This window comes from Ovis canadensis, chromosome 17 (genome assembly GCF_042477335.2).
Source record: "Ovis canadensis isolate MfBH-ARS-UI-01 breed Bighorn chromosome 17, ARS-UI_OviCan_v2, whole genome shotgun sequence".
Taxonomy (NCBI): Eukaryota; Metazoa; Chordata; class Mammalia; order Artiodactyla; family Bovidae; genus Ovis; species Ovis canadensis.
The window spans coordinates 44,541,221-44,567,003 of NC_091261.1; the positions used below are offsets into that span (position 1 = coordinate 44,541,221).

The window sequence follows — 25,783 nt, forward strand, 5'->3', positions numbered from 1 at the left end:
AATTTGAAAAACCTAAAGTAAAAAGCATAGGCAATAAGTTTTACTAGTCAATAAAAAGCAATTCTGCTAATCCACTGGTAATACAGTGAAAAGAGTTGTAAAGCACTTTACTGAAAGCAAAATATTCAGAAAAAATAGACATTTATACAAAATTATAAAATGCTTGTAATAAGAATAAGGAAAGATATTGTATATTTCACGAAAAGCACAAACTTATTTTATAGAGCCAATTACAGCCTTAAAAAATTTAAGTGGAAATTAAAATGTGCAAAAATGTATAAACATTCTACAAAAGATGGTTGTTCTTTTTTTCTGATTCAGCTGTGATTTAGCCCCCTGCAGCTTATCTCACCCCACCAGCTCATGACCCATGAGCCACTCTGAACAAATTCATTTTCTTTTCACTAACTTTTGTTAGTCATCACCAGCGTGCTTTCTTTCCCCAAGTCCTCCCATTTGGAGTATCATTTGATTCCTGAGGCTGCTACCTTTTCTGTAATTTACCATGCTAAGTCTCAGGCCTGCAGCCAAGCATCCACATCTGCTGAAATGCCTCTGCAAGACCAGTGGAGTCCCTGAGTGCGTTAGGGGAAACAGACTGACTGAAACTGCCTACACTGGCCAGGCAGGCATCATAGAAACCATTTGTGTGAGTTATTCTTACCGGGAGGTCCCAGTAAGGAACACAAAACGAATAAGTCACCACCAATGGGAAGAGTTAGGGAAAGGTCAAAAGGAGACACCGTGTGTCCTACCACCTCCCAGAATCCTTTTCACTGGCATCCATCTTGGCTGAGCAAAGCGTGGGCCACCAGGAAGGGCCCTGAGTCAGAATGATTGGCCAGAGACAACCCAGAAGCTAAGCCCATCACCATAAAGCCTGAGCCACTTGGCAGAGTAGCTCTCCTGGGTTCGCTTACCCTACTGCTCTCTGCCCAGGTGCCCCTTCCCAATGAAGTATCGGTTGCATTGTCGGCACATTTGTCTCTTCAGACAGTTCATTTCAAAATGTTAGACAAAAGCTCCCTTTTGGGCCCTGGAAGGTGTCACCCTTCCTGCAACAGGTGTAGACTGGGCTCCTCACAAAATTGGGTCATGAAGCATAGATGGATCAGCAGTTCTGCCTCAAAGGCCAAGAGATCCAGAGAGGAGGTAGAAAATCAGCCTCCAGACAAGTCAACCAGTACAGGGCCTGGAAAAGACAAGAGATTTGGCCTGCCACCAGCTTACTATAGTTTGTTTTTGTCCCTCTTTATGCCTACCTAAGACCCTTCAACTCCTCACTTTTCACATATCTGGAGGCTAATCCCATGTGAGAAACACTTAGACAAACAAGTGTGACGGCTCTGCTTGAGGCCCAGAGAGAAGACTCCTTCTGAAATGGGCCCTGTAGTTGTTTTCCCAGGTAAAATGCATAAGACTTGATCCCCATTGCCTGAATTCCTTTCTCACCACACCCAAGGTCATTTTAATGAAAATTCCAAAGTCCAAGCCAAGAGGATAGAATTGCTCTTAATCCTTCAGCAGTGCTGTCATTCGATCCCTAGACCCGCTGGGGTGATTATTGTGTGTCTGAGGGGCACAGCTGAGCAGACAGCAGAAGGAAGTGGCCGCTAGTGCAGGAGGCTGGTGTCCTGACCCTTATTTCTGTGCTGATGTCCTGTTGCTCCTTCTCAAAACCCAGAGGCCTATAGCCACCACCCCTACCAACTGTTCTCCCTAGCATTGCAAAATAACGCTATCACAGCTTTTCTTCACCTTTCTGAGAACTCTAAGAAGTCACTGATATTTTCTTAATATTATTCATTTTATTGAGAAGGTTGAATCAGAATATAATTCATTTCCTGATTTTCTGCCAGACAAGGGAGGCTAAGGTTTGTGTGGAACACGCAATTATACTTCTCGACACCCTCATATCTGTGACTGAGCATTTCATTAGAACACTGAAAACTTATGTTGAAAAAGCAAATGGGAAATGAAAGAAACAACTTGGGTCCTTGGTAAAATGTTTAATTTGTTTTTATTTTCTTTCTAACCTCCTGAGTGATGGGGTATGAAGAGGCTGATGACCAAACGTCTAGGCTGTTCTGGGACCTCTCTGTCTCCTGAGCCAGATAAGTGTACATTCTTCAGCACTGCAAGGACTAATCAACAACGCCGGCCCTTCCTAATGACCAGACAGAGCAACAGCCCCCAGCTTCCTGTCAGGCTGAACTCTGGAAGCGCCAGCCTCCAGCAAACCTGCCAAAGTCATCTGCTTTGGTATTTTCTTACCTCTGAGATTAAAGGAGTAGATCCTTCTCCCTACACCAGGCTAAGCGGAAGGGAGCCAGGGGAGGCTGTGCTGTGGGGTGTAAAACAGATTCCTTTCTTTTCAAGCCCTAGAGGCAAACATGTGTAGGGAGTATCCCTCTCACAGAAAAAAACAAAAAAACCTTTCCTTCTATTAAAACACTCAGGCTTAAAAAGACTGACTACTTTAGAAGAGTTTTGGAAACCAAAAATGTAAGATAAAATCTGAAGAATGATCATTATAAATAGTGTCTTTAACTTTCTTCTTTTTTTTCTTTTTTTCCCCACTAAATACAAAACTACTTAGGGAAGATGAAAGTGAATCTGGTTGTTCTCTCCCTGAATGATACCATATTGGCTGATATTCCCTAACCTTCTTCTCCTTCCCCACCCCCACCCCCAGACTTTTCTCCCACAGGTACTGCTCAGCCAGAATGAAGGCAAGGAGAGATCAGGCAGTAGGAGGCAGTCACAGTGCCAATGGCTGGGAGCATGCAGCACCCGTGGTTTTCGTCATGAGTCATTCCATCAAGTGTCCCCTGGACCTTGACACTTAAAAAGCACAGTTGGGGACTTCCCTGGTGATGCACTGGTTAAGACTGTGCCTACCAATGGGTTCCCTGCTGGCTCAGATGCTAAACAACATGCCTGCAATTCAGGAGACCCTGGTTCAATCCATGGGTCTGGAAGATCCCCTGGAGAAGGGAATGGCAACCCACTCCAGTATTCTTGCCTGAAGAATCCCATGGACAGAAGATTCAGGTGGGATACAGTCAATGGAGTTGCAAAGAGTTGGACACAACTGAGCGACTAACACTTTCACTTTCCAATGTGAGGGCAAGGGTGGGGGCAAGCTGGGGATGGTTGTAGAGGTGTGGTTCAATCTCTCCTTGGGGAGCTAAGATCTCGCATTCTTCGTGGCCAATAAACCAAAACATAAAACAGAAGCAATATTGTAACAAATTCAATAAAGACTAAAGATGTTCCATATTAAAAAAATCTTAAAAAAAATAAACATAACACGTATTTACGTCATTTCTATAGATGGTATGATTAAACTTCTTGATTTACTAAGAAGTATTCCTAACTTCCCTCTGAGAATATTTAGATTTAATTCTTGCAGAAAAAAAAAGAATTAAATATATATATATGTATTATTTAGAAGGTGTACCAAGAAGACAAAAGATCATTATTCCAGAAGGCACCCTATAAATGTCACTGCCTGTCCCCTTGCCTCGATCCACACCTGTGTGTACACAGGGAACAGTGAAGTCATGGCTACAGTTCTCAGACTTTTTCAGGAAAGCCAAGATAATCCTCTCCATATAATTGTTGGCACCATACCTAACTTCCTAAAACAAACCAATAAATGTTTTAACATTCTTTGACAGTTTTCAAATCCTACATAAATGTATCTGGTCCTCCTACTTGACTCTGATTTACAGAGACGTAACTGAGATTCAAGAAGGTCAGAAAAACAAGGAAATGAGGTAGGAACCAGAACCCAGGGCTTCTGGCCCTGACTCTTCAGTCAGATTGTAGTCAGTCCTGTATTTGTGACTGCTCACACACCGTCTAGCCTTGAGTACCTGGATAAGGTATCTGAGTTTAGATTCCTTTATTGCAAAAAAAGGAAGGTTGAGGAGGGTTCAATCCGTTGATGTTTACAGTCTTAGTTTCCATAGTTCCAGAAATCCTAGAGCCTTCCCAAGACACCTGACTGGCGTGGCCTCTTCTCGAGTTTCTTGAGAATAATCAGTAATGGCTTTTGCCTTTTCTTTCTGTAGGCAAGAAGTCTGCATAACTTTTGAGATTTCCATCAACTGGCAAATTCACATAGAAGAGGAAGGCTGTTGACCTGTACATAATCTCCGCAGATCTGTGTCTTATGCCCTATGGTTTGCATCAGTGTTCTTGCTTCCATCAAAATCTCGGTTTCACTATGACCTCTAACAGCTATTACTTCCGTTTTTCAATGAAGACTCAGATGTCAGCCACTGTACCACTTCCATGCCTCTCCCCACCAGACTGGAAAGTACTGGAATGTATATGTGGAAGAATTTTAATGAAGCTTAAGTTCTAACAAAGAAGTTGGCATCACAGTGTTTTAAATTAATTTCCATTATGACTTACAAGGCTCCTGGGTGGCTCAATGGTAAGGAATCCATCTGCCAACGTAGGAGACCCAGGTTTGATCCTTGGGTTGGGAAGATCCCCTGGAGAAGTAAATGGCAATCCATTCCAATATTCTTGCCTGGGAAATCCCATGGACAGAGGAACCTGGGTAGCTACAGTCCAAGAGGTCGCAAAAGAGTCAGACATGACTTAGCTACTAACAAGGACAACATGACTTACAGGTACTCCACCATCCAGTCCATGAACATCCTCAGTGGGAGCCAGATCCCAGCAACCCCTTTCCAGATGCCTTACTAACCAAACCTCCCAGCACCAGCACCATCAGGGGAGACGGGGATGGAGGGCTGGCCATGTTCATTCAAAGGACACAACAAGGACATTTTCTAAATAAAAAGTCACCACCTCCTGTCAGTCAGTGCTTCCCTTCTTTAGGGAAGATGGAGCTGTAATCAGCTGTATTTTTAAGCAACATTTTTTTTTCTTTGCCTCATTGATGTCAACTAATGCGGTGGGGCAGAAAGAGCATTTGGTCTGATGCCCAGTCCTGCTTTTGCATCTGGATCTGTTTCCGAGTTGAAGAAGAAAGGTCTCAGAAAAGAATGGATTCTGAACTTAGTCACAGGGAGAAGCTTCTTTATAGGCTCCCATTAAAAGACACAGAAAAAAAAAAAAAAAAAAGCCTTATGGTTACCAAAAGGGAAAGGGGAGGAGAGATAGATGAGTTTGAGGTGAACAGATACATACTACTATCTATATAACAGGGAAACAACAAGGACCTACTATATAGCACAGTGAACTGTATTCACTATCTTGTAATAACATATAATGAAAAGTGAAAAAAAGTGAAGTCACTCAGTCGTGTCCGACTCTTTGCGACCCCTTGGACTGCAGCCTGCCAGGTTCCTCTGTCCATGGGATTCTCCAGGCAAGAACACTGGAGTGGGTTTCCATTTCCTTCTACAATGGAAAAGACTCCAAAAACGAATAGATAGATAATATATATATGGAAGGATGAATAACTGAATTACTGTGCTGTACACCTGAAACTAGCACATTATAAATCAACTAAACTTCAATTTATTAAAAAAAAAAAAAACCACCTCCCATCAAATTTGAGACTATTGGACAGAGAAGAGAAGGACACAGTGCTGGCCAGGGGCAGCAGGTAACATCACAGCTACTGAGAACAGGACAGGGGGGCAGACGGAGCCCCATCAGCTCAGTGAAAGGAAGCTGGGCACCACCGTGCTCTGGACTGAAGTCTAATAACCTTGTCCAAATCCCAGCTCTACATAACTCCTAGAATGCTGACCTTAGTCAAACTGCCTAACTCATGTAGGTCTCATTTTACTGATCTGTATAAAAATGGGTAATTTTTTGGCTCCATCCATCTCACAGGTGATTGCAATCAGGTCATATATGTGAAGTCATGTAAAATGGTTATACAAAATATATACAATTTATTATCAGGTGATCCCTCCTACTTTATTGGTCAGTAACATCAAGGAGACATCCAGTGTAAACACTTCATCCAGCATAGATTTTACTAAATGGACCACAAATCAATCATACCAGGATTGTCTAACATCAATTTTACATCAGTTTTCTAAAGCACAAACATTTTGGAAAGTACAGATGATCCTATATAATGCCTGTGGGTGATATCTGATTGCATTTGTCATTTTGTGTTAAAATATTGGTGCAGGTAGCCTAAATCAACATTAGGCTAAATCAACATCATAGAAATTCATAAGAAATGTGTTTTTTATGAAACTCACATGGAAGGGTAGAATTAGAAATACAGTAATCCTCTCATATCTTATTCAAAGAACACAAAATTTGGAGTATTTTTTAGTAGTATTATTGTTATTACTATTATAATTATATATGATATTGTTACTATTTTTATTATTATGCTGATTATTTTCATTGTGATATACAGATTATTTTCCTTTTTGGCCATTAACCTAAATGATCTAAAGCCTCATCCTTTAAGATCAAGGGAAGATTTACAAGACATCAAAATAATTGTCATAATTTATTATATTAGTTTGGGCTACCAGTTGCATCATTCAGAAGTTATACAAATTGTGCCCATAAATATCATGAACTTGAAAAATCAAGAAACAGTAATTCTATTTGAACACAGAGATTTCAGGGGGAAAAATGATGAAATTAAGGTTCAAATATGCAGAAAAATTAGGGGGAAAAAATTCGCCACACAATAATTTACTTTCTTCAAGTTCCAAGGAATAGAAATATGTTAAATTACTTACAGGGAATTGCATTTTAGCATTATTTGCTTCTCTTTTTAAATACAGATTCTGTGGACTTTTTACTAGAATTATAAATTTCTACTTGCTTATTTCCACTAAGGATAAACAAACAGAATAAAATCTACCCCTGAGAGGGAACCACTGTCTAACTCTTTGGACAGAAGGAAGTGCCCTTGAACGCTTAGAACTTACAGCATTCAAAATGACCTTTTTCAGTCCTGAGTGTTCATTGGAAGGACTGACGCTGAGAAGGACTGACATTGAAGCTGAAACTCCAATACTTTGGCCATCAGATGCGAAGAACTGACTCATTTGAAAAGACCCTGATACTGGAAAAGATTGAAGGCAGGAGGAGAAGGGGACAACGGAGAATGAGATGGTTGGATGGCATCACCGACTCGATGGACATGGGTTTGGGTGGACTCTGGGAGTTGGTGATGGACGGGGAGGCCTGGCGTGCTGTGGTCCATGGGGTTGCAAAGAGTCGGACAAAACTGAGCGACTGATCTGAACTGAACTGAATTTACTCAAAATATATATGAAATACCTGAAAAATCATGAATAATCTGTATCAGGATTAACTGTTTGTTACATATTCTCAATATTATACTTACCACTTATTAACCCCCCCCAAAAAAAAGATCTTTTGAGGAAAATGGTTTTGGCCAATTTCATCTCATCCACATTCCTACATTCCCCTTCAGTTTCTCTGGATTCAAGAGCTTGCCTGCTGGCATAGGATGGAGTCAGGCACTGCTCTAATCCTAAAGATGGAAGCTGGCCCCACTGAGCTAACTGAAAGCACAGAGGGAAGAAGCCTAGCTCTCTTCTTCTTGGATGGACCTCTACAGAAAAAATTGGGCTCTCACTCTGACACCAAACCCACCCAGGCAGCTGCTTGCTGCATAAAATATAAATGCAGAGGGAACAAAGAGTGTAAAATCTCTCAGCTTGGAGAACTGCTGCCCCAGCCACTCTGAGCAATGTTCATGAAAGCTGCTCTGCATTCCGGAAAACCAGAGTGAGAGCCTTGATAAGATAACCAGGTAATTAATGAAGCAATTTCCCCTTCCTGTTCACATGCTGGATTTATTTTTTAATATAAATTATCATCATCTTAAGCAATAATACACTCTCTTCCTGTAACCTTTAAGAACTTGCCAAATGGAGCAGTACAAACATATTACTCACATTTTTTTGTGTCTAGTTTTTCAGTTTTTAACTTACACACAAAAAAATCTTGTAAATACAGTCAGCTGTTTAGCTTTTTTGTTTCCTTTGTTTTGCTTCACTTTTTTTTTCTCTTTTACAGAAATAATTTTAACTTCTAGTTTTATAATCAGGTTTTCTTCAGGTTATATAAAATGGACACTTCCCATGGTATCAAATATTCATTTACTATAGTAATTTTTTAAATCATTTTGGCAATAGGATTATTTTTTCAACCAAAATGTATGTGGACCCCAGAATATAAAAAAATAGTAAGAACTTAGCCATATTCTAATAACATCAAGTATGTGTTTAGTTGCTCAGTTGTCCTACACTTTGCAGCCCCATGGACTTTAGCTCACCAAGCTCCTCTGCCCATGGAATTTTCCAGGCAAGAATACTGGAGTAGGGCACCATTTCCTACTCCAGGGGATTTTCCCAACCCAGGGGTCGAACCCACGTCTCTTGCATCTCCTGCGTTGGTAGGCAGATTCTTTATTAGTAGCACCACCTGGGAAGCCCCAATAACATCATGCCTATGTTTTATAATCCCACATATGGGGTTCTGCTCTATCCTTAATTCATATACAGTCCAGGAAAGACAACAGAACATAGGTTAATAAAGAAAAAAAAAAACCTTCTGCTGCAAAATGTATGGCATTAAACATTGTTTACTGTTCAATTTTTCCACAGTTTATTGTGATCCACACAGTCAAAGGCTTTGGCATAGTCAATAAAGCAGAAATAGATGTTTTTCTGGAACTCTCTTGCTTTTTCCATGATCCAGTGGATGTTGGCAATTTGATCTCTGGTTCCTCTGCCTTTTCTAAAACTAGCTTGAACATCTGGAAGTTCACAGTTCACGTATTGCTGAAGCCTGGCTTAGATAATTTTGAGCAATACTTTAGTAGCGTGTGAGATGAGCACGATTATGTGTTAGTTTGAGCATTCTTTGGCATTGCCTTTCTTTTTTTATCCATATTTTATTTTTTTATTATTTTTTAACTTTACAATATTGTACTGGTTTTGCCATATATCAACATGGATCCACCACAGGTGTACATGTGTTCCCAATCCTGAACCCCCCTCCCATCTCCCTCCCCATATCATCTCTCTGGGTCATCCCAGTGCACCAGCCCCAAGCATCCTGTATCCTGCATGGAACCTAGACTGGCGATTCATTTCTTATATGATATTATATCTGTTTCAATGCCATTCTCCCAAATCATCCTGTCCTCTCCCTCTCCCACAGAGTCCAAAAGACTGTTCTATACATCTGTGTCTCTTTTGCTGTCTCACATACAGAGTTATCGTTACCATCTTTCTAAATTTCATATATATGCATTAGTATACTGTATTGGTGTTTTTCTTTCTGGTTTACTTCACTCTGTATAATCAGCTCCAGTTTCATCTACCTCATTAGAACTGATTCAAATGTGTTCTTTTTAATGGCTGAGTAATACTCCATTGTGTATATGTACCACAGCTTTCTTATCCATTCATCTGCTGATGGACATCTAGGTTTCTTCCATGTCCTGACTATTACGAACAGTGCTGTGATGAACATTGGGGTACACGTCTCTTTCAATTCTGGTTTCCTCAGTGTGTATGCCCAGTAGTGGGATTGCTGGGTCATAAGGCAGTTCTATTTCCAGTTTTTTAAGGAATCTCCACACTGTTCTCCATAGTGGCTGTACTAGTTTGCATTCCCACCAATAGTGTAAGAGGGTTCCCTTTTCTCCACACCCTCTCCAGCATTTATTGCTTGTAGACTTTTGGATCACAGCCATTCTGACTGGCATGAAATGGTTCTTCATTGTGGTTTTGATTTGCATTTCTCTGATAATGAGTGATTGCCTCCTTTGGGATGGGATGAAAACTGACCTTTTCCAGTCCTCTGGCCACTGCTGAGTTAACTTGCTGGCATATTAAGTGCAGCACTTTCATAGCATCATCTTTCAGGATTGGAAATAGCTCAACTGGAATTCCATCACCTCCACTAGCTTTGTTCGTAGTGATGCTTTCTAAGACCCACTTGACTTCACATTCCAGGATGTCTGACTAGAGTGAGTGATCACACCATCGTGATTATCTTGGTCATGCAGATGGTGATTGTAGCAATGAAATTAAAAGATGCTTACTCATTGGAAGGAAAGTTATGACCAACCTAGACAGCATATTGGAAAGCAGAGATATTACTTTGCCAACAAAGGTCCATCTAGTCAAGGCTATGGTTTTTCCAATGGTCAGGTATGGATGTGAAAGTTGGACTGTGAAGAAAGCTGAGCTCCAAAGAATTTATGCTTTTGAAGTGTTGTGTTGGAGAAGACTCTTGAGAGTCCCTTGGACTGCAAGAAGATTCAATCAGTCCATCCTAAAGGAGATCAGTCCTGGGTGTTCATTGGAAGGACTGATGCTGAAGCTGAAACTCCAATACTTTGGCCACCTCATGCGAAGGGTTGACTCATTGGAAAAGACTCTGATGCTGGGAGGGATTGGGGGCAGGAGGAGAAGAGGACGACAGAGGATGACATGGCTGCATGGCATCACCGACTTGATGGACATGAGTCTGAGTGAACTCCGGGAGTTGGTGATGGACAGGGAGGCCTGGTGTGCTGCGATTCATGGGATTGCAAAGAGTCAGACACGACTGAACAACTGAACTGAACTGAACTGAACTGTTCAATTTAAAAATATTCTTGTAAAAAAAAAAGTCTTGTACTTCTTTTTTTAACCTCTTTAGGTAGATTATTCATATTTTCAAGAGGAAAATCATTAGGCTCCGAATTCCATAGTGAGCAAAGTCATTAATGACTAAGTGGCCAGGGTCAGGCATGATGTGAAAATACTTGTTCTGCCAATCTGTTTCATGGAGGAGTCTGAGCAAAAGTATTTTTACAATTTGAGATCCTGGACCTTGTCAGAAAATTCACGTATGCCAAATTGTTATGTAATCATTAAAATAACAAGCCTTTAGAAGCACTAGGAAATAATTAGAGCAATTTTTTAAGATACATTTTGAGATTTTCTTTTGTCTCATCAGGGCAATTCATGTTTTGAATTACCTGTGCGACCACCTTGCAGAGCACAATTTCCCAGTGAAATTGTAACTTGGCACATTTGCTCCAATGGCAGCCTGCCCTTCATCCTGATCATGGTTCCATTTGAAAATAAAGACCATCGTAAGTAACAATGGCTTTCCTATAGAACATCTTAGTTTAAAAGTCTGAGTAACTGGCTAATGGCCAACTTACATCAGTACTCCAAATTGCAAAGACAGTGCCATGTTCTAAAGAGATTTTTCTGATAGAATTTATGTACATCTCTGTAAGCTAAGAATTCAGATGATTTCTGCCACAACAGAAGTCAGACTTGACACAAGTTGATAGAAAAGAACATGGAACCTTTTTGTTTTAACAGACAGCTTGCGGTAGGTAGAATTTGCTGAGCTTCTTTACAATATGACCAAACATGCTGCCCACCTTTAATGCAGAGAACTTCTATGATTTGTTTCCAAAAAAAACAGACGTGTGTGTGTGTGTGCGTGCGCATGTGTATGTGTGTGTGTGTGTGTGTACAGACAAATGCTTTGAGCAATAAATGTCTTATTTCTTCACATCTTTTTTGTCCCCTTGAAGGACAAAAAATGTGTCAGACTTCTGTTGATATTTACTTAAATTTCTAATCAAACAAAACACATGTACCCAGCATATTCAAGTCTACATTAGACTGCAAAAGTGAAAAATGCTATCATCTGTGCATTTGACTTTGAGTAAAATATAAATAGAAATATTTGGTGAACCATCTGTCAAATGAGAAAATATATGATAGATCAGAGATGTGTTATGTGACAGCGAAAGGAGACTGAAGAAATCAAGGGAGTAAATTAGATAAAAATTTCTAATTACTTGGAGAATTGGGGTCTGATGGAGATGGGATGTTTGAAAATAGTCACTTTGAATTTAAAGTTGGAGATTGTTGGGTTGGCATTTCTGCCCTCTTTTTAGAAAGGAAAAAGAAATAAAATCAGATGAAAATTTGTAAAATAAGGATGAAATCAAAATGTCCCTTGAGCAGAAGTTTAACACATAGAGAATGAGGCTGATAATGGAAAAACTGCATAACCTTTATCCCAATTTCTTCTTCTATAAAATGCATCCGACTTATACTATAGAGTCATTCCCAGGGGTAAATGAGAAAATGCAGGTACAGCATTTAACAAAATAAAGTGAAGTAGATGTTCAATTCAGTTCAGTTCAGTCAGTCGCTCAGTCCAGTCCAACTCTTTGCAACCCCATGGACTGCAGCACACCAGGCTTCCCTGTCCATCACCAACTCCTGGAGCTTGCTCAAACCATGTCCATTGAGTCAGTGATGCCACCCAACCATCTCATTCTCTGTCTCCCCCTTCTCTTTCTGCCTTCAATCTTTCCCAGCATCAAGGTCTTTTCCAATGAGTCAGTTCTTCGCATCAGGTGACCAAAGTATTGGAGCTTCAGCTTCAGTATCAGTCCTTCCAATGAATATTCGGGACTGATTTCCTTTAGGATGGGCTGGTTTGATCTCCTTGAAGCCCAAGGCACTCTCAAGAGTTTTCTCCAATACCATAAATTGGAGCATCAAAAGCATCAATTCTTCAGCCCTCAGCTTTCTTTATGGTCCAGCTCTCTCGCATCCATATATGAATACTGGAAAAACCATAGCTTTGACTAGACAGACCTTTGTCAGCATATTCTATTAGTATATATTAGCTATTAGTATGTATCCCCTGGAGAAAGGAATGGCAACCCACTCCAGTATTCTTGCCTGGAGAATCCCATGGACATAGGAGCCTGGTGGGCTACAATCCATAGAATATCAAAGAGTCAGACATGACTGAAAGGCTAACACTTTCACACTAAGTAAGTGTTAGTCACTCAGTTGTGTCTGAGTCTTTGTGACCCCAAGGACTGTAGCCCACCAGGCTCCTTCCAGTTCAGTTCAGTTCAGTTCAGTTCAGTTGCTCAGTCATGTCCAACTCTTTGCGACCCCATGAATCGCAGCACGCCAGGCCTCCCTGTCCATCACCATCTCCCAGAGTTCACTCAGACTCACGTCCATCAAGTCCGTGATGCCATCCAGCCATCTCATCCTGGGTCGTCCCCTTCTCCTCCTGCCCCCAATCCCTCCCAGCATCAGAGTCTTCTCCAATGAGTCAACTCTTCGCATGAGGTGGCCAAAGTACTGGAGCTTCAGCTTCAGCATCATTCCTTCCAAAGAAATCCCAGGGTTGATCTCCTTCTGAATGGACTGGTTGGATCTCCTTGCAGTCCAAGGGACCCTCAAGAGTCTTCTCCAACACCACAGTTCAAACGCATCAATTTTTTGGTGCTCAGCCTTCTTCACAGTCCAAGTCTCACATCCATACGGGCTCCTTTAGGCCATGGAATTCTCCAGGCCAGAATACTGGAGTGGGTAGCCATTCCCTTCCTCAGGAGATCTTCCCCACCCAGGGATCAAACCCAGGTCTCCTGCATTGCAGGTGGATTCTTTACCGTCTAAGGCACCAGGAAAGCCCAGCAATTAGCATGAGTTAAAGTAATTCACATTAAGAGTATCATGACCTTTTTTATTATTCACAGAACTTACATTACTATTTTAGCATGATTTCATCTAATAATTAATTGTTCTAGGTGTCAAATCTTGCCATTCCTCCCTTTTTTAAAAATTGTTTAATACTGATCATAAAGTTTATAATGTAAAGAATATTAGAAAAAATTAGTAACAGTCAAATATGTTCCTAAGATATAATAATGATCTTTAGCTAACTTTAAATAAAATTTTTCCTGTATAAATAATGCCGAGGTCAATTTCCTATTTTTTAATCCCCTGCCTAAATGTGATTTGGATGTCCCAGGATTCTAAGAAAAACAACTAAGTCTTCCTCCAAAATATGTTTATATTCTTCCCCAACTTCTTTTCTTTCGTACTGTTTTGTTTTGAAAAGATCATTCACAAAATTTAAAATCTCACTTTGCACAAGCACTCATCTTACAAGGAGAATAATCTAATCATTCTTTCAGAGGAGTTACCATCTTTAAATTTATATCTATATTCTAACATGATTATTTTTGTAAGCATGAGCTCTGAAGACAGAAGCTTTAGCTTCTTTTATATACGTCCTAGTAACTATTTCAAACCTGTCACAGAGCAGATAATCAATACATATGAATTAATGAATAATATGTTAGGAATGAGAACGGGACAAGAAGCAGAGGTTAATTGTAAAGGTCATCCAATTTTAGATTTATAACGAGAATTCACTGAGTCTTTTGGGTTTCACCTCTTTCACTATGATTGAAATGCCAAGTACAAGCTAAACAGTCTGCTAACGATCTAAAAAGAAAATATATTACCATGATTGTACAGGGAAACTGGAAGCGATTTTCTCTTGGGTTGGAGGTTTAAACAAACAGGAAGCCCTGTTTAGGATTTGTCTTCATCATCTTTCATCACAAGTCAGCCTGACTTCCTGATGAAGAAATGTGGAACTGCTTGTAGATACTCAACCAAAGGGGACAGAAATGCCAATCCAACAATCTTCAATTTTAAATTCGAAGTGTCTATTTTCAAACACCCCATGTGTATTAGACACTAATTCTCCAAGCAAACTGTTGTCTCTCTTTTTTAAGCTTTATATTTTATATTGGGGTATAGATGATTAACATATTCATATGCAAAGAAACACCTTATTTCCACCATGAAACTTCAGAAAGGGATGAGAAACAAACTTTATACTAGAGAATAATAATAATCACAAACCTCTTAAAGTGTTTGCTTCTGAGCATTAGGACAACAAGTTTTCTGTAACTACCTGAAAAAAAAAACACACATTATTTATGAAATGAAATAAAGACTTTCTATTAAAATCTGTTACTTCAGGATGGAAAAATAACATTTTATCATTTTTCTCTAATCCATGTATATAAATTTTTACATACATCTACATTTTGAAGTTAGCAATTCTTTCTTAAACTTCAAATTTCATGAAACTATTGATTGCACTGCCATCACTAAAATAATAGAGTTATCATGACTGAGTGCAGAACAACAATAACTAAAATAAAAAACATTACCAGTTTTCAGGGAAAAGTACAACTTGAGGATTTTTAAGTCAAATAACTTTTTTTACAAAAAGCTCAAGATGAATTGATAATTCTCTTACATGAAGCAGCTAATGTCAAAATTTGAATCTGAACTTCCAGATACAAACGACAAAAGAATGACTAGTATTTTATCTAATATAAAGTGGAAAATACAAACTCAGGATTCTCAATACTCTAAAAATTATAATGAGTTACCAATTCATAGGGTAGATTTTTATCTGCTAGGACTAGATATACCATTATTTCACTAGATGAATTGGTAAGACCTAGTCTCACTAATATTTCCAAACATGATTTATTCCAAAGTTCCATTCTTACAATATCCTTAAAAATGCTAGTTTAATATAATTTTCTTTGTAATACAAAGAGAAAGAAACAAGAGTATATTTATTAAATATTATTTGAACCAGACTAACATAACTATCTGCAATTTAAATGTATCCTGTATCAATTAAATTCTAGAAGTCACTGATTAATGATGAAGCCCAGAAGACAATGCAGGCAACTGCCATATCACAAACATTCCAGATGTTTCTGGAAGCCACGATTCTCTCCCCACTTATCAAGCCTGTGACAACCACCACTCAGTCTTTTGCACTGCCTTTCAAATTGCACACTTAATATTTATTTTTAAAAAACAAAAGAAGCAAAGTAGAAAGACGAAAATAAACTCAAACAAAGACACACCGTTTGTCTAGATGAAAAGAAAATCTGCATTTGTTGAGAAACATAGGAATGAATTTCTTTACAATGATGCAACCCCTCCAAAAAAATCCCAGGAGTCATCACCCTGGGTGGTAGGATGCTGAGTTTCCCACAGGAAGCAGCTCAGGTAATTGCTTGTTTGTGTTTGTACTGAGAGGCATGCTACCATGTGCCTACGGGCTTCTTCTAGGAGAAAATCTGCTGCGTGGCTCATTTTCTTTCAGGTATTTCATCGGGAATTGTCTCCTGTGTTTAGAAAGTCCGTCATCTTAATAAGCATCTGGGAAAAGAAATGACTAAATGGGAAATACATGTTGTCAGCAAACAAGCTATGTTACAACATAAAGAAGAAAGTCTACAAATAATGTAAAGATATGAATTCAAAGTTAGGAAAACAGTCACTGCTGGAGTAATACCACAGATCGGAGAAGGATTGGGTTATCCAGCCAGTTTGGTTGTTTGGAAGGAATTCCAATGTTGAGGCCACAGTCAGGCAGCCCCATGAAAAGAATATATGGGTTAGCACATCACTGTCTCTCCATCCCCCGAGACCCCAGTGAGGTCAGTGTTAAAAGTTCTATGCATATTAATAACTCTGGCTTGGGTATACTGCACCAAGCACTGAGCTACACAGTGGGGAGACAAATGAATATGCTCTGGTCCCAGCAGTCATAGACTTTAGTCCATCAGAGAAAAGAGACCCATGAACAGACCATTCCAAAGTAAGGGAGGACACAGTGATAGTCATTTCCAGTGTGCAGTGGCATCCGTGCAAAAGGCAGGCACTTGGTCCAGTATGAAGAAGGGAAAGGCTATTCAGGGAGGCTTCCTGGAGGAGACAACCGCTAGACTGAGCTCTGAAAGATGGGCTGGAGATGTGCAGTCAGCAAGGTGAAGAAGAGCAGGGGAACAGTACAAGTCACAAAGAGTGTGAAAAAAGATACATACTTTCTAAGTGGGGGGCGGTGCGGGGGCGGAGATGTGTGGACAACTACAACCAGGGTACCAGGGTACAAATTTAAAATATAGCAGGTATTTTAAAAGTTAAGGTTGAAGAGGGTGCAAGGACCCAGGCCTCAGAGAATATGCGACCCACTCTGAGGAGCTTTGATATTATCCAGTGGGTATTGGGAAGCTGAAGCTCTAATACTTTGGCCACCTGATGTGAAGAGTCCACACACTGGAAAAGACCGTGATGCTAGGAAATATTGAAGGGAGCGGGAACAGGGACAACAGAGGATGAGATGGTTGGATGGCATCATTGACTCAATGGACATGAGTTTGAGCAAGTTCTGGGAGATGGCGAAGGACAGGGAAGCCTGGCATGCTGCAGTCCATGGGGTCGCAAAGAGTCGGACACAATTTAGCGACTGAACAACAATTGGGAAGCACTTGGAAAACAAAGCTCCTCCAGTCCCTTCATTGTCCCTCCCCGGTCACCAGCACACAGGACAGTCTTCAATCCATCACCTCAGAAAGCATGGGCAGCAGGGGAGGGGAGGAGAGGTACCAGTTTGTTCTTTCTCTTTCTGCTGCCATCTCTGAATTAATGTTAACTCTCTTCCCTTTGTACCTCATTGGATCAAAGCGTATTGGGGACACAATAAAAAATAATGAGCATCACAAATAAGCAATATTAGAAGAAATATTAATTCTAATACAATACAAGGAGAAAATATATCAACAGCTAGAAACCAGAGGAAAAATGATTAAACAAGAATATATAGGAGCAAGCATGTGTCAAAATGTGCAGGTATGAGATGGTGAATATTCAGGAACACATAGGTGAACATTCAAATTATGCTAAGAGAGTTTGCTCCACACATAAAATAATGTTTTCATGCTTAAATAAGTGATTTATGTACATATTGTAGGAGGTGTAATTATTATGAGATCTATTCCAAAATCTTCACATGGAAACCAGCCCCACTATTTTATAGGCCATGCTCTATAGCCATGTATAAAAAATAAATTAACCAGAAAAGGACAGACAAGTGCACTTGAGAAAGTTGAGTGACAGGTTGATCTGAGAAAAAGAAAAACATAAGAAGAAGGATGGCTGAACGCAAGAGTAGAAACACCAACTCCAACTACAATACTCAAGCGTCTCCAGTGAATGTTACAATGGGCTACTCAGCGCACCCTGCTAAGGGTCTTAATTGCATCTCATTAAATCTTCAAACAAATAACCTTACTGCTATTTGCCCCATTTTATGAATGAGGAGACTGAGGCTCAGAAAGGCTGAGTAGCAGAGTCACTAAATGAAAGTAGTGCTAGAAATAAATGGCAGGACTGGAGTTGGAAACTAGGGGTCAGAATGCAGGCCCCCTAAGTGGAGAGGGATTGCTCTACCAAGGAGAAAAACTCCAGGTAGAAACCATGGATTCACTGAAGCAATTTAACCCCAAATAATAACCCCCCAAAAGGCTTCCCTAAACATGCTATGAAAAATAAAAAAGCTAGTTTTAATTCTTTTCAGAATATCTACAATAAAAAACATTGACATCTGTGCTGTTTTCCACCATGCTCCAAACCTACGTACTACCATCAGTTATGAAGCATAAATAACTTGTTACTAATAACAAACCATCTTGGTTTGTAAACAAAAATTCCACGGGGGAAAAAAACAATTTTGTATATCTAGAAAGAAGCTATACACTTCTTTTTTCTTTATGCTCACAGACATATCCTCTCATGTGAAAAAAAAAAAAATGGCATGCATGTGAAGTCTGGTACAAAGAGAAGAATTTGCCTAAAGTTATGACAAAGCAAGTGAAAAAAATCACTTTGGAGAAGATCTCTAGACAGTAAAATAAATATCTAATTAGCTTTATCTGCAATTAGTTAAATAGAGAGAGTAACCAATTACCCTGACCAGGAGCTTATTTATTCAATACTCTTCATTCACAGCTGATAACCCCTACAGCTTCATGTTTCTGAATGTTAATCATATCTGAGCAGAGTTCATCTGGTCTGATTTCTCTATAAAAGGACAACGTCATGAATACTACTATATTACACCAACTGTTTATTTCAAACATGCAACAATGTTGACTGTAAGAAAAGTCCCTAAATTATTATTTTTACACTTCTAATGTCTATAACAGCAAGATCAAACTAGTCAATCCTAAAGGAAATCAACCCTGATTATTCATTGGAAAGACTGATGCTGAGGGGAAGCTCCAATACTTTGGCCACCTGATGCAAAGAACCAATTCATTGGGAAGGACCCTGATGGAAAGGAAAGATTGAGGGCAAGAGGAGAAGGGGGTGACAAAGGATGAGATGGTTGGATGGCATCACTGATTCAGTGGATATTAGTTTGAGCAAACTCAGGGAGATAGTGAAAGTCAGAGAAGCCTGGCATGCTGCAGTTCATGGGGTCACAAGAGTTCAGACACAACTTAGTGATGAACAACGAACAGCAACAATGTCTGTATTAATCCTTTTAATGAACAATACCTTTATTATCACTGTTAATACTTGTTGGTGGCTGATGATATCATAAAATGATTAACGGATACTTATATTCCAAACTTCTTAAGATTCATTCAAGTCTGTCAAATATCTAATAGGTACAATGGAGGGTGTTAAGTGAGCAACAAGGCACTGAACTGGAAATCAAGGACTTTATCATGTAGTCAGCACCTCTTTTTATCTACTAGCTTCCATAATCACACCATGAATATTTAAATAAGCCTGTAGGCTAATCTTTCACAATATCTTTCCTGTGGATAACCTTTGTTCTCTTTTCGGTGTATCTCAACCATATTAAGAAACCCAGCCCACATAATAAGATTTCTATTTCTAAAACAGTGGTGAATATGACACCTGATATTTTTACTTTCTATTTCTAAATGCAGCAAAGTTCTAAGTGTTCCTGCAGAGGAAGAAAACCCACGACAGAAACTATTTGCTTTTTTTAATTTCAAATTTCAAGTCATCTTTTCCACAATGAAAACATGTCCACTTGTTGACATGTTCTACTCTCACTGAAATGACACAATCATTTCAACCCCCTGACTTTAAAACTGAAACATCTTTTTCTTCTTCCAGAAAAGAAAGAATCACCCTATGATTCAAACTGCCCACAGTTGCTTTTAAAGTGCTGGAACTTAAAAAGTCCTCCTCTATTTTTATCAGAAATCACCCTTCCTACACAAACACTGTGGCTAGCTCTGAGTGGCCGGCGAGTTGAGTTCTTTGCCTTCCTCCCACCTCTCCTCCATTGCCCTGTTCTTTCCAGGAGTACAAGTGGGCAGCTACGTTTGAGGATTTCCTATCTTGTTCCACTGCCCCCTCCAAACACTGGTTCCCTTCCTTTTTCCAGCTGTGGTTTCCCTCAAGTGGCTGAACCACACAGAACGCCCTCCTCAGTTTACATGGGTGCCATAGAAAATTGAGTCTTTAGATGATATAATCTCTAAACAACATTACCTCCTCAAATCTTTCCAAACAAAGATATTCCTGAATTGTCTTTATTTTTTAAAGATTTTTTTTTAATTTATATGGAGCATTTGTTTTTAAGGTCTCTACTGAATTTCCTATAGCACTGCTTCTGCTTTTATAGTTTGTTTTTTCAGCCATGAGGCATGTGGGATCTTAGCTTCCCAACCAGGGATCAAACTTGCACCCCCTGCATTGGAAGGCAAAGTCTTGATCACTGGGCTGCCAGGGAAGTCACTGAATTGTTTTTGAAGTCACCAAGTGTACACCTACAAAAACTTGATTAGGCCACTGTCATTATTAAATTATATATTTACTCAGTACTTACTGAGCATCTATATTACGCTCGTCACTTTGCTAGGTCCTGTGGTAGAAAACTTATGAAACGACAGCATGACTGTCCTCTGGGGACTCATAGGGTCTGGAGGAGGTGGATGCAAACCTACATAGACCAACACAGACAAGGAAATGCTACTGAAGCACCGACCAGAGAGAAAACAAAAGGCAGAGGGGATGGTGGGGGGCGGGAAAAGAGTAGGAGTTGTTGACATCATTAAGGAAAGGTTTCATTGATACTTTGAGATTCAGCTAACTGAAAGATCAAAAAGTACTGAATGAAGTAAAGAGAGACCACAGACCAAACAACTAGAATACAAATTGGCATTCTTTTTTTTTTTTTTTTTGGAATAATAATCCGTTTAACAATACCTGAGTGTTTACAGCTCAGAGGGAAATCCCTGGGAAATATAATAAAGATTTATATACATCAGGCTTTAAAAAATATTCATTGACAGACAGCAACTATGTGTCCCCAGGGACCTGGATGAGACTGGAACTTTTCTCTAGCTTATTTCCTCTCATTGTAACAATCTACACGCTCCCTTCCTTTGGCTCAAATTTAATTAAGCCCTGAGGAGATCTTCACTATATTCTCTCTTTTTTAAAATTTTTCTTGACTTATAAAAACATTGATTTACAAAGTTGTGCTTGTTTTAGGTGTACAGTAAAGTGGATCAGTTATACACATACATATATCCACTCTTTCTTTAGACTCTTTTCCCATATAGGCCATTACAGAGTACAGAGTACAGTTCCCTGTGCTATGCAGCATGTTCTTATTAGTTACCTATTTTATACATAGTAATGTGTAATCTCCCAATTTAGTCCCTTACCCCTTAGTAATCATAAGCTTGTTCTCTGTACCAATGACTTAACTTCTGTATCTATGACTTTACTTCTGTTTTGTAAATAAGTTCATTTGTACCCCTTTTTTTCTAGATTTCATATAGAAGAGATATCATATGATATATGTCTTTTTCTGTCCAACTTACTTCACTCAGTATGACAATCTAAATCCATCTATGCTGCTGCACGTGGCAATATTTTGTTCTTTCTATGGCTTAGTAATATTTTACTATATATATGTACCACAACTTCTTTATCTATTCCTCTGTTGATGAACATTTATGTTGCTTCCATGCCCTGGCTATTGTAAATAGTGCTGTAATGAATACTGGGGTGCATGTATCTTTTCAAATTATAGACATTTCTCCAAAGAAGACATGCAGATGGCTAACAAGCCCATGAAAAGATCTTCACGTCACTAATTATTATATAAATGAAAATCAAGACTACAATGAGAAGTCACACCAGTCAGAAAAGCCATTATCAAAAAATCTCCAAACAATAAATACTGAAGAGGGTACCAGAAAAAGGAAACCTCCTACACTGGTGGTAGGAATATAAATTAGTATAGCCACTATGCAGAATAGTATGGAGATTCCTTACGAATCTAAAAATAGAGCTAGCATAGGACCCAGCAATCCCCCTCCTAGGCATATACTCAGAAAAACCCTTCACCTTATTCTTACAAAGTTCTACCATATTCAACCTTCATTCAACAAACATTTATGAGTACCCAACTCCAGTATTCTTGCCTGGAAAATTCCATGGACAGAGGAGCCTAGCAAGCTACAGTTCACTGGGGCCAAAAAAGAGTTGGACAAGACCGGGCGACTGAGCGCACACAGGGACTACAGGCAAGTCTCTGGGCTAACAGCAACAGAGAGACAAAACACAGCCCTTAGCTTTAAGGAATGCGCTTCTACCAAGTAAAACGAGTGGAATGAGCGAGGCACTGAAGTGGGGAAAGGTGCTGTGGACAAACAAGGGAGAGAGCATTTAAATGGAGGGGAGAGAGAAACAGTCCGGGGAGACCTCACGGGAGGGTGACCTCTGAGGAGCATCTGGAAGAACGCTGGCCCTTTTCCTACAGAACAGTAACCAAATTTCTTGGAATGAAGGCAAGAGCCAGAGTTTACAGAGTCAAATTAAAAGAGTTAAATATGTCCTATAAAGGGATTCATACTCTAACCTCTAGGCATGAGGTGGAATATTAAGCTACTGAAGAAGCTTAAACAAAATGAATGTATATACGTATGTATATTACATTTATTTGTATACTTGCAGTAAACAGATGGATATTTATGTTATCTCTATTTAATCCTATATTAGTGTTATAATTCATGTTGAATTAATTACATATATACATAAGTACTCTGGCAAATCAGTGCAAAACGGATGGGAGAAATCAAGCTGAAAGCAGGAAGATGAATTAGGAGACTACTCCAGTATTTCAAGTAAGAGATGTGGGGGACTTGAACTTAGTGAAAAGAAAGGGATTTTAAAAATGTATCAAATATTTAATTGATAAATCTTGATTATCAATTGCATGTGTGGGGCTTCTTGCTCCCAGAAGAACTTGAAAGGCTCTCTAGATTTCTGATTTAGAGAAGGGGGCACAGAATTGCCAATAAGGTATATATTAAGCATAATAGAGGTATTATATTTGAGGTGGAAGAAAATGAGTTGATTAAAGCTTGTTAACTATGAGGTACCCATGGGTAGTTCAGATGGATTCATTCAAAAGATACCTGAAAAGTTGTATGGTGATATTCTATTCCCCACATAAAAGTACATGGGGAAGTAGAGAAAAGAATCCAGATTGGTTATGGTTTATACTAAAAATTTAACAGAAACACAACTGGAAAATCTCCAAATACTCGGAATTACACAACACACACCTAAATAGTACAGACATCGAGGAAGAAATATCAAGAAAATTTAAAATTATTTTTAACTAAATGAAAATACAACTTATCAAAACGTGAAAGTGAAGTTGCTCAGTCATGTCCAACTCTTTGCGACCCTGTGGACTGTAGCCTACCAGGCTCCTTCGTCCATTAGATTCTCCAGGCAAGAATATTGGAGTGGGTTGCCATTTCCTTCTCCAGGGAATCTTCCCAACCCAGGGATCGAACCCGGGTCTCCTGCATTGGAGGCAGACTCTTTAACCTCTGAGCCACCAGAGAACAAAACGTGGAATACTGTTAAAACAGTACTTAGAGGGAAATTGAAGAAAAGAATAAAGACTTAAAATCCATAAACTAAGCTTCAACTTTAGGAAACAAGAAAAAGTAAAGCAAATTAAATCTACATTAAGCAGGAAAAAAATGAAACAATGAAAGTTAGAGCTGAAATGAATGAAATTGAAAGCAGGAAATCAACAGAGAAAATCAGTGAAACTAAAATCTCGTTCTTTGAAAGGACAAAATCGATAAGCTTCTAATCAGAATAACTAAGAAAAAAGAGAGAAAACAAAAATTACTAATACCAAAAATGAAAGAGAGGTGTCATTACAGATCCTATGGATATTAAAAGGCTAGTAAATAAACACATATATATGGAATTTAGGAAGATGGCAATGACGACCCTGTATGCAAGACAGGGAAAGAGACACAGATGTGTATAACGGACTTTTGGACTCAGAGGGAGAGGGAGAGGGTGGGATGATTTGGGAGAATGACATTCTAACATGTATACTATCATGTGAATTGAATCGCCAGTCTATGTCTGACGCAGGATGCAGCATGCTTGGGGCTGGTGCATGGGGATGACCCAGAAAGATGTTATGGGGAGGGAGGTGGGAGGGGGGTTCATGTTTGGGAATGCATGTAAGAATTAAAGATTTTAAAATGTAAAAAATAAAAAACTAAAAATAAAAAATAAATAAATAAATAAAAGGCTAGTAAATAAATACCATGAACAATTCTATGCTTATAAATTTGGTAACCTAGTTGAAGCGAATCAATTTCTTAAAAGGCATGATCTGCCATACTTACGTAAGAAGAAACAGACAATCTGAATAGGCCTATATCTATTAAATAAATTGAATCAATGATTAATAACCTTACAAAAGAGAAAGCACCAGGCCCAAATACTGTATTCCAATATCAAATGGCAGATTTCAACAATGCAAAAACTCACAACATCAACAACACATTTGGTCCAGGAACTGCTATCGAATGTACAGAGCAGCAGTGATTTGAGAAGTTTTGCATGGGAGACAAGAGCCTTGAAGATGAAGAGCACAGTGGTGAGCCATTGGAAATTGAGAACAATCAATTGAGAAGATCATCGAAGCTGATCCTCTTACAACTAGAGAAGTTGCTGAGTAAAACTTAACGTCGACCATTCTATGGTCATTCAGCATTTGAAGCAAACTAGAAAGGTGAAAAAGCTTGGTAAGTGAGTGCCTTATAAGCTGACCAAAAATTTTCTAAAAAATCATCATTTTGAAGTGTCTTCTCTTATTCTACACAACAACGATGAACCATTTCTCAATCAGATTATGATGTACAACAAAAAGTGGATTTTATATGACAACTGGTGACACAGTTGGACTGTGAATAAGCTACAAAGCACTTCCCAAAGCCACACTTGCACCAAAAACAGGTTATGGTCACTGTTTGGTGGTCTGCTGCCTGTCCGATCCACTATAGCTTTCTGAATCCCAGAGAAACCATTACATCTGAGAAGTATGCTCAGCAAATCAATGAGATGCACCAAAAACTGCAATGACTGCAGCTGGCATTGGGTCAACAGAAAGGGCCCAATACTTCACCATGACAACTGTCCAACCCACATCACACAACTAGCATTTCAAAAGTTGAACAATTTGGACAACAGAGTTTTGCCTCATCTGCCAAATTCACCTGACCTCTCACCAATGGACTACCACTTCTTCAAGCATCTTGACAACTTTTTGCATGAAAAACACTTCCATAAACAGCAGTAGGCAGAAAACGCTTTCTAAGAGTTTATTGAATCCTGAAGCACAAATTTTTATGCTACAGAAATAAACAAACTTATTTATCTTTGGCAAAAATGTGTTGATTGTAATGGTTCCTATTTACTTAATTAAGATGTGTTTGAGCCTAGTTACAATGATTTAAAATTCACTATCAGAAGCCACAATTACATTTGTACCAACATACCAATACTCTATAATCTCTCCCAGGAAACATAAGCAAAGGGAATAGTTCCTAACTCATTTTATGAGGTCAGCATTACATTAATACCAAAAACAGACAAAGACATTGCAAGAAAACCACAGACCAATATCTCTCACTAATATGGATACAAAACTCCTCATCAAAGACTAGCAAATTGAATTCAAAAATGTATAAAAAGAATTACACATTGTGACCAACTGGGATTTATCCCAGGTATGC

General features: G+C 39.1%; 1 long non-coding RNA gene across 2 annotated transcripts in view; it reads right to left on the reverse strand.

Moving 5' to 3' along the window:
• The window catches only part of LOC138422488 (uncharacterized), a 197,375-nt gene that overhangs the window by 32,907 nt on the left and 138,685 nt on the right, over positions 1-25,783 (reverse strand). For both annotated transcript variants that reach the window (XR_011249896.1, XR_011249895.1), the window contains one exon: positions 14,715-14,766. This is a non-coding gene — a long non-coding RNA (uncharacterized lncRNA). The remainder of the gene's footprint in view (positions 1-14,714; positions 14,767-25,783) is intronic.